Source organism: Carlito syrichta, unplaced genomic scaffold, assembly GCF_000164805.1.
Source record: "Carlito syrichta isolate Samal-C Ts95f unplaced genomic scaffold, Tarsius_syrichta-2.0.1 Scaffold238709, whole genome shotgun sequence".
NCBI lineage: Eukaryota > Metazoa > Chordata > Mammalia > Primates > Tarsiidae > Carlito > Carlito syrichta.
The window spans coordinates 104,013-113,330 of NW_007182805.1; the positions used below are offsets into that span (position 1 = coordinate 104,013).

The following is a 9,318-nucleotide window of genomic DNA, read 5'->3' on the forward strand; positions in this document are numbered from 1 at the left end:
CCCGCGGGTTCGAGACCCGCCTGGGCAGCGAGACCTCATCTCTACAATAAATCACAAAATCAGCCAGGCATGGTAGCACATGCCTGTAATTCCGGCTACTTGGAAGGCTGAGGCGGAAGGATCGCCGGAGCCCAGCAGGTTGAGGCTGCGGTGGCCAGGAGTGGCCACTGCACTCCAGTCTGGGCGACAGAGTGAGACTCCAACTCAAAAAAAAAAAAAAAAAAAATCAGCCTGGCGTGGTAGCGCATGCCTGTAATTCCGGCTACTCAGAAGGCTGAGGCGGAAGGATCGCCGGAGCCCAGTGGGTCTAGGCTGCGGTGGCTGGGAGCGGCCACTGCACTCCAGTCTGGGCGACGGAGTGAAACTCCAACTCAAAAAAAAAAAAAAAAGGAAAAAAAAGCATCAGGGTGAAAAGAACAGTTGGGAAGGTAACATGGAGGTCTGTCCTAAAAAACTTAAGTTTGAGTCCCATAGAGACAAGTATGCTAGTCAGAAACTGAGCAGGCTACTGTTAGAAATTACTCAGGGAGACAATGGATCACAATCAGCATTGCTTGGTTCCAGGTATAGAAAGCAAGGGAGAAGGGCATTCTCACCTCTTCTGCCCAAAGTGTTGTCCATTGAAAAGAATTTCACTATTTTGATACCTAAAAGATTTTGACATATTGGCATTAGCAGCTTTGCAAGCATCAGGATATAGTGCCCTTGGAATGGACATCAGAATACTTAAAATGGGCATTGGGACTAGGGCCAGTGTAGAAGCATCATTAAGTAATATAATGGGCAGTGGAAGGTCAGAAGAGTATGATATGACAGATGGTAGAAGGAGCACTATGATCTCACATGAGATAATCTCACACTTCCAGAGATACCTGGGTGAGATTTTGGAGGTGAGAGATTGGAGATCCAATAACAACTATCCACCGACATGCTAAATTGTTTACTTTTTACAGAATCATTCTAATCCTACAAACATACTCTAGTAGCCTATCTTTAAAAAAGTCTCACTTGACATAAACTCACCTTCTGCTACCACTTCATTTCTTTACTCCCTTTCACAGCAAAATTCTCAAGCTTGTATACATTCTCTGTCTATTCTTCCTCATCTCCCACTCCATTCTTCGACCCACTTCATTCTGACTTCTGCCCTTATTACTTCATACTTCACTGAAACTACTCTTTGTCAATGTCCTAAAAAATCTTAGTATTACCAAATCCAGTGAATAATCTGTCTTCATTTTACTTGACCTCTCTATAGCACTGAACACTTTTCTACTTAAACTTTTCTTTCTTTTATCCATGGTATTAATGTCTCTTGATTTTTCTCCTCACTTCTCTGGTTTTTTTCTTCTCAGCATTTTTTTGCTGATTCTTCTTGTATTTGAACTCTAAGTGTTGGCATGTCTTCCAGGTGAACTTGTCCAGTCCCCAAACTGTAAAGCTAAATTCTACCTCCAGCCTTGATCTCTTCTGTGTTCAAGATATTCAAATATTAGCATTTATTTAACCTTTTCACTTGGAAATCTAATAAACATCTCAAACTTAACAAATCCAGAACTGAACTCATACTATTTCCTGCTCCCCAGACTCTCCCCCCAAACCCCTTTCCTTTCTCAATTTTCCTAATGGTAGACATGCAATAAAAATTAGCAAAATGAATGAATGGATGAATGTTTACATTCTCTCATGTCATTATGTCAGAAACCTATGTGGTTATTGTGGGTGCTATTTTTAGCCCCATCTTTAAAAGAAGGAAATTAGAAAGGTAAAGTAAATAACTTGTGTAAGGCCACAAAGCTTGTAAAGATTCAGAGCTACACTTTTAATCTCAATGGATTTTTCTCTAAAGCTCAAATTCTTCTTTTCCATGTTACAATGGCTTCCACTGAAACAAGGATGATTATTATAAATAAGATTATATTGTGACTATAAACTGCTGCAAATGGGAAAAACATAGGTTACATTATTATTAATGATAATGGTAACAATGATTATACAGATCACTTACTGAACAGCTTTTACATACCAGGCATCATGAGAAGCATTTAAAAAAATTAATAGATTTTATTATTTAGAATAATTTTAGATTTACAGACTAATTGAGCAGATAGTACAGAGAGTTCCCATATACCTCTTACCCTATCCACACAGTTTCCCCTATTAGTAACATCTTATTTGATTAGTATGGTACATTATTATAACTAATAAACCAAGTGATACATTATTATTAACCAAAGTCCATACTTTATTCATATTTCCTTAGTTTTTACTTAATGTCATTTTTCTGTTCCATAATCATATCCAGGATCCCACATTACATTTAGTTATATTGTCTCCTTAGACCCCTCTTGACTGTGACATTTTCTTGGTCTTTGTTTTTGATGACCTTGACTGTTTTGAGGAGTACTGGTCAAGTATATTTAGAATGCTCCCCCATTACAATTTGTCTAATGTTTCCCTCATGATTAGATTGGGGTTATGAGTTTTTAAGAAGAAGATGACAAATGTGAAGAACCATTTTCATCACATCATGTCAAGGTTACATAAGACCAACATGACTTAGGACTGTTGATGTTGACCTTGACCACCTGACTGAAGTAGTGTTTGTCAGTCTTTTCTACTGTAAAACTACACTTTTTTCCTCCACCATACTCTTTGAAAGAAAAGTCACTGCAGCCTATACTAAGGAGTGGAGGCATAAGCTCTCATTCCTTTAGGGTGGAGTATCTAGATAATATATTTGAAATTCTTCTGCATGAGAAATTTGTCCATTCTCCCTAATTATCAATTTATTCAATCATTTATTTATATTAGTATGAACTCCTGGATATTTATTTTATACTCTGGATTATAATCCAATGCTATTTTATTTATTTTTCTGCTCAAATTGTTTCTGCTTTGTTCACGTGGGTTCTTTCAGTGGGCTTCTCTGTCCCTTTGACATATCTCATCAATGTGTGTGTGTGTGTTGAATAGTTCCTTACTACCACTATAAGATGGTCCAGGCTTATCAAGTATATTTCCTTTACTAGTCCTAGAATTAGCCATTTCTCCAAGGAGTCCTAATTCCTTTTCATAAAGAATGGTATTAGAGACCAAAATCTCAGCACTCAGTGTGCTCATTTATTCTAAGACCTTTCAGCTGATAGAACAAAAATATATAGGTATATATACTAATGAATGTGTATAAATGTATCTATAAATGTTTCGAAATGCAGCCATCTCTCTATATATTAAGTTAAACATGAATTTTTACCTAATGTCTCTAACTCTAGTCCATTACCACATGGATTATTCTAGCCTGTTCCCCTGACTTGTCTGTAATCTCTCACTCATGAGAGAAATTTTTTATATGACTTTTATTTAATCCTGTGAGACAGCATTATCTCATTTTATAGTTGAAGAAACTGAAGCTCAGATAAATTGTTTAAAAGACACAGTGATTAAGAGGTGGAACTAGAACATCTTCTGGAAGAAAAAGAACATACAAGTTGTGGAACTGAGTAGATATAGGGTTTGTGCAGTAGTACATACTGGTGAATCAGTATAATAGATTAAAGCTATGTTGAGATCATTCTGAATTAAACATAATGACTTAGAAATTATGCCAACCATTTAAATGTCTTGCATATCTCTTGAGGAGCAAATTATTATACCAAAAGTCAATTATTAATTATACATCACCCCATAAGTCAACCACAAAATTGTTTAAATTTGCTTCTTTTAAAAGAGTCATGACTTACTCTTAAATTCACAAAGATCATTGGATGTTGTACATTTTAAATTAATTGGTTAAAGGATAATAAGTAGAAATGGATTAGACAGTTTGTCTATCTAGTCAAATTTTTCTTGAACCATTAAAAAAAAATCCAAAACAACAACCATACTTCTCCTCAAAAAAGTTATGGTATACTTTGGAATCTTAATCTTTGCTCATCAAAAAGGGAGATTTGTGATGGAAAAGCTTGGAAAATACTGCATATATATATATATCAATATCCTTCTGGAAATTGATATTTGCTTATTAAAGTAACAGACAAAAATCAACAACAACAACAAAAATTCAACTTTCAAGTAACTATTTCCAAAATTTATTTTTTTAAGTATAAGGGCTATTGATATCATATAGATCTATATTTAGAATGCAACATTTTATTCATTTCATACAAGGAGGAACTTGATTCATTTTTATTTCTTTTCCCTGAACCTAAAACAGGGCCTGGCACATAGTAAGTACTCAATTTAACATTTGTTAAATTAGTGGACAAATAAATATTTATTGACTACATGCTATATGTCAGTTACAAGGAATATAATGGTGAAAAAAAATCAACAGGGTCCCTGTCCTTGTGTAACTTACAATCTACCAAAGCAGATTATTAAAAAGCATATAAAAATTAAATTTTATGAGCGCATAACTCTCTAGGTAAATGTTAAAGAAACAAACAGTATATTGAGATGGAGAATAAAGGAGGTAAATGGAATGCTACTTTAAAAGATAAACAGCTATTCGTTTAATGCATTTACTCAAACAAATCAATAGTTAACCAGGATGTGAATTTTTCAAACATCACCCTTCAGTAGGATCACAGGTTGAAAAGATTGCATCAATCAAGGTCTTTGCATAAAACTGATTATTTACTGAAAAGGTCTTAAATTGAGAGGTTTATTTTTTATTTTATTCTATTTTTTGAGTTGGAATCTCACTCTGTTGCCCAGGCTAGAGTACAGTGGCACACTCACAGCTACCCCATCATCGACCTGCTGGGCTCCAGTGATCCTTTTGCTTCAGCCTTCCAAGTAGCCAGAACTACAGATGCGCGCTACCACGCCCGGCTAATTTTAGATTTATTGTAGAGATGAGGTATTGGCAAGTTGCCCAGGCTGGTCTCGAACCTGCAGGCTCAGGCAATCCACTCTCTTTGGCCTCCCAAAGTGCTGGGATTACAGGCTGAGCCACCGAGCCTGGCCTAGAGATTTTTATTTATAAAGCAACTATTAAAGAACTGTAGACAAGATTAAGGGTAAAAACAAGAGTAGAGGATCTCAAGAACTAAAGACAGTCTGAAGTCATTAGCATCCTTAGACTTAAAGGACAAGGGAGTCAGTGGGAGCAAGGAATTGGAGGTTGGCTGAAAATAAATTATGTCTAAGTAGCTAGGTCATATGGAGGCAGCACAAACCACTTCTATATAAATAGGCCAAAATTGTAATGCCATGAAGGCAAAAACCAAGCTTTTGTATTTCAGCACCTATTACAATCCTCACATATAGTGGCACTGTTGGATGCCATTTATAAATGCATATTGAATATATAAGTGGCATCCAACAGACGTAACTTTCTTGAATAGCCAAAATCATATGAATTTAAATAGCAAGAATTTCCCTCTTTTAAAGAGTTATAATTCTTCTGAAATTTCACATTTAAAGTAGTTACTAGAGTTAAATAGTCAGGATCACTTTTATACGACCATAAATGTTTCAAGTTTAGAACTGCGCCCTACTTGGCAATTATATATTTCAAATGATGAAAACTATTCTCTTGGGGGTCTAATGAAGAAACCAGAAAAGTCAGCAATAAACTGAGCAGAGGCTTAAAAGGATACTTGCACAAAGGTGCAAAGCAGGTCTTCTTTTATGTTTAGTTTTAAATGTGTGAGCAGTGAGTTAAAGAGCACTTTTTAAAAATTGTTTTTACCATACAAAAGGAAGTTATCATGAATTTGCATATGCCATCACATTGTTCCACTCTATGTGAAAAAATATTTATTAATCATCAATATAACTTTTTAAAAGAATAAACTGGCTCTAGATAATTAAACATCTCTGTAAAAAAGAATTTGCTTAGGTTGCATAAATTAATTCACATTGAAAACATGCTACAAGCTGGGCTTGCTGGCTCAGCCTGTAATCCCGCGCCTTTGGGAGGCTGAGGTGAGTGAATTGACTGAGCCCGCGGGTTTGAGATCCGCCTGGGCATCAAGACCTCATCTCTACAGTAAATCAAAAAATCAGCTGGGCGTGGTAGCACATGCCTGTAATTCTGGCTACTTGGAAGGCTGAGGTGGAAGGATTGCTGGAGCCCAGCAGGTCGAGGCTGCGGTGGCCGGGAGGGGCCACTGCACTCCAGTCTGGGCGACAGAGTGAGACTCCAACCCCCCCCCCCAAAAAAAAAGAAAACGCTACACATGAGACTATTTTATAAAGCACCATGAGCACGAAATGCTAAGTTTATTTTTCTTTTGATTTTTCCTATTTAGTGTACTACATATGTATAGGATTATTTAATGTTTATAGCAGAATATAAACAATTAGACAATCATGCTGCAGAATTATAGCCAAAGTCTGTCTTTTTGCTGGTATTCATTTATCCACATGCTTTGAAAGGGAGTGACTCAATACCCTAAGAGATGGGCATGACTCAGGGATGGCCAGACAGAACCACAGTGATTAGTTCAGAGAGTGATTTACCAGTTAATTAGAACCGGTGAGGCACAATGATGAAGAAGTCATAGGATCCATAATAAATATATACAAAATACAAGTATATTTTGGTGATGCAGCCAACAGAATTTGCTAGTAGTTTAGATAATATAAGAGAGAGGAAAAATCAGGATCGATTATCCTGAGTATTTGGGTGATGGTAGGCCATTTACTGAGATAGGAAACATGGGAGAAGAAACAGGTATTGTGCAGTACAAGTTAAGGGTTTAGTCTGGGACATATAAATTTGAGATGCCTACTAGACACACAATAAGCGATGTCAAGTAACCAGTTATAAAAATGAATTTAAGGGAAATTTAGAATTCCTTAGCATAGATTCCTAGTAGGAGAGTTGCTAGATCAAAGGTTATATATGTTTTTACAGTGTTGTTCTGGAGCCAGCTGGCTAGGATAGCTAGTGCAACATTGAATAGAAGTGATGAGAGTGTGCATCCCTGCCCTGTTCCTGTTCTAAGGGAGAAAGCACTCAGTGTAACCATCAAGTATAAGGTTAGCTGTCTAACTACACTTTTGAGATTAAAGAAGCTCTATCTTCTTATTATTTTTTGAGAATTTTAAAATCATGAATTGATATTGAGTTTTGCAAATGCTTTTTCTACATCAATTAAGATAACCATATGGCTTTTCTCTCATATTTTGTTAATGTAGTGCATTAAATTGATTGACCTTTGAGTGTTACACCAATCTTGGATTTCTGGGCTAAACTTCACTTGCTTAAATTGTATTACATATTGTTCAGTTCTATTTGTTAATAATTTTTGTGTGTATGTTCATATTCTGTAGTTTTATTTTCTTGTGATGCCTGGTTTTGCTATCAGAGTATGCTGATGTTATAAAGTGAAGTGGAAATCATTTATCCTTCCTTAATTGTTTGAAAGAGCTTGTGTAGTATTGCTTCTTCCTTGAAAGTTTCCTAAAATTAAACAGTGAAGTCATGTGTGCCTGGTGTTTATTTTACAGAAGTGTTTTAATCTAAGAATTCAATTTCTTTAACAGGTATCCAGCTGTTCAGATCTTTATTTCTTCTTCATTCAGTGATGGTAATTTGTTTTCTTCAAAAAGAAATTTGCCCTTTTCATTCGGGTTGTGGAATTTACTGATATCAGTTTGTTCACAATATTTCCCTTTATCCTTTAAATCTCTGTAGTGATCAATTTTTGTTTTTTGTGTTTCTTGTTCAACCTAGCTAAAGATTTATAATTATTACTAATTTTTTCAAAGAATCAGCCCTTGGTCCCTTCTAAGAATAAGGATCTTCTCCTACATAATCACAATGCCATTATCTCACCAAAGAAATTTAATATTAATAACAATCTTGTCCAATCTACAGTTTATATTTAAATTTCCCTAACTGTCCAAAAATGTGCTTTAAAGCTGTCTTTATTCAATTGAGAATCCAAGCAAAGATCATGCATTGCTGCTTCATGCATTGTCTTGCCTTTAATCTATAACAGTTCTCTCTGCTTTTTGTTCTTTTAATATCGATTTTTAAAGAGTCTAGCCAATTGTCTCATAGAATGTCTCACAGTCTGTATTTGTTTTACTGTCTCTTTAAAACTAGGTTAAACATTCTTGACAAGAATACCTCCTAGGTGGTATTCAGTACTTCCCACTGTATCACAGCAGAAGGCACATGTCACTTCATTCCATTACAGTCATGCAAGCTTGATCACTTGACCGAAGTAATGTCCAAAAGGCCTCTCCATTGTAATGATATCTTTTCCCTTTGTCATTAATAAGTAACCTTGGGGTTGATACTTCGAGATCATGTAAATATCCTGTTCCAAGCAAATTTTCATGCAATGATTTCTAATTGAGTATCACATTAGTGGGTACAAAATAGGATTTCTTAATTATATCACTCATTCTGCTTTCTTTTTTATTCAACACATATTTATGTGCTAGGCACCATGCTAGGAACTAGAGATAGTGTGAGGTGAGCAAGATAAACACGTTTTCTCATTCCCATAGAGGGAGATAAATAAGGAAACAACTTCTTCTCATACTCTAAGAAAAAGCTACCTAAGTTAAAAATATGAAGAACAAGTCCTATTTGTAGTCACCATCATCTTTGTATTAAGTAACGGAGAGCATACATACATCTAGGGTCCATTTGTTTATTTTTGTTTCTCTCTTCCTCTCTACAAAAAATTGATATATAATTACATAACATAAAACTCATCCTTTTAATAAAGTGTGCAATCCAGTGGTTTTTAGTGCATTCATAAAGTTGTGCAACAGTCAGCACTTTATAGTTCAAGAACACATTCCTTGCCCTTGAGAAGAACTTTGTATCCATTAGCAGTCATTCCTCATTTCCCTCGCCTGTGGTCCCTGACAACCATTAATCTACTTTCTGCCTCTATAGATTTGCCTATTCTGGACATTTAAGATAAGTGGAATCATACAATAGGTGGTCTTTTGTGTTGACTTGTTTTATTTAGCATAATGTTTTCAAGGTTCGTCCATGTTGTTGCATATATCAGTACTTTTTATGATTGAAAATATTCCATTAGGCCGGGCTTGGTGGCTCAGCCTGTAATCCCGCGCCTTTGAGAGGCCGAGGTGAGTGGATTGCCTGAGCCTGCGGGTTCGAGACCCGCCTGGGCAACTTGGCGAGACCTCATCTTTACAATAAATCAAAAATTAGCCGGGCGTGGTAGCGCGCGCCTCTAGTTCCAGCTACTTGGAAGGCTGAGGTGGAAGGATCGCCGGAGCCCAGCAGGTCGCGGCTGCAGTGACCGGGAGCAGCCACTGCACTCCAGTCTAGGCGACAGAGTGAGACTCCAACTCAAAAAAAAAAAAAAAAAAAAA

At 36.2% G+C, this 9,318-nt stretch overlaps 1 pseudogene; it reads right to left on the minus strand.

Moving 5' to 3' along the window:
- The window catches only part of LOC103253580, a 27,920-nt pseudogene that overhangs the window by 11,174 nt on the left and 7,428 nt on the right, over positions 1 to 9,318 (minus strand).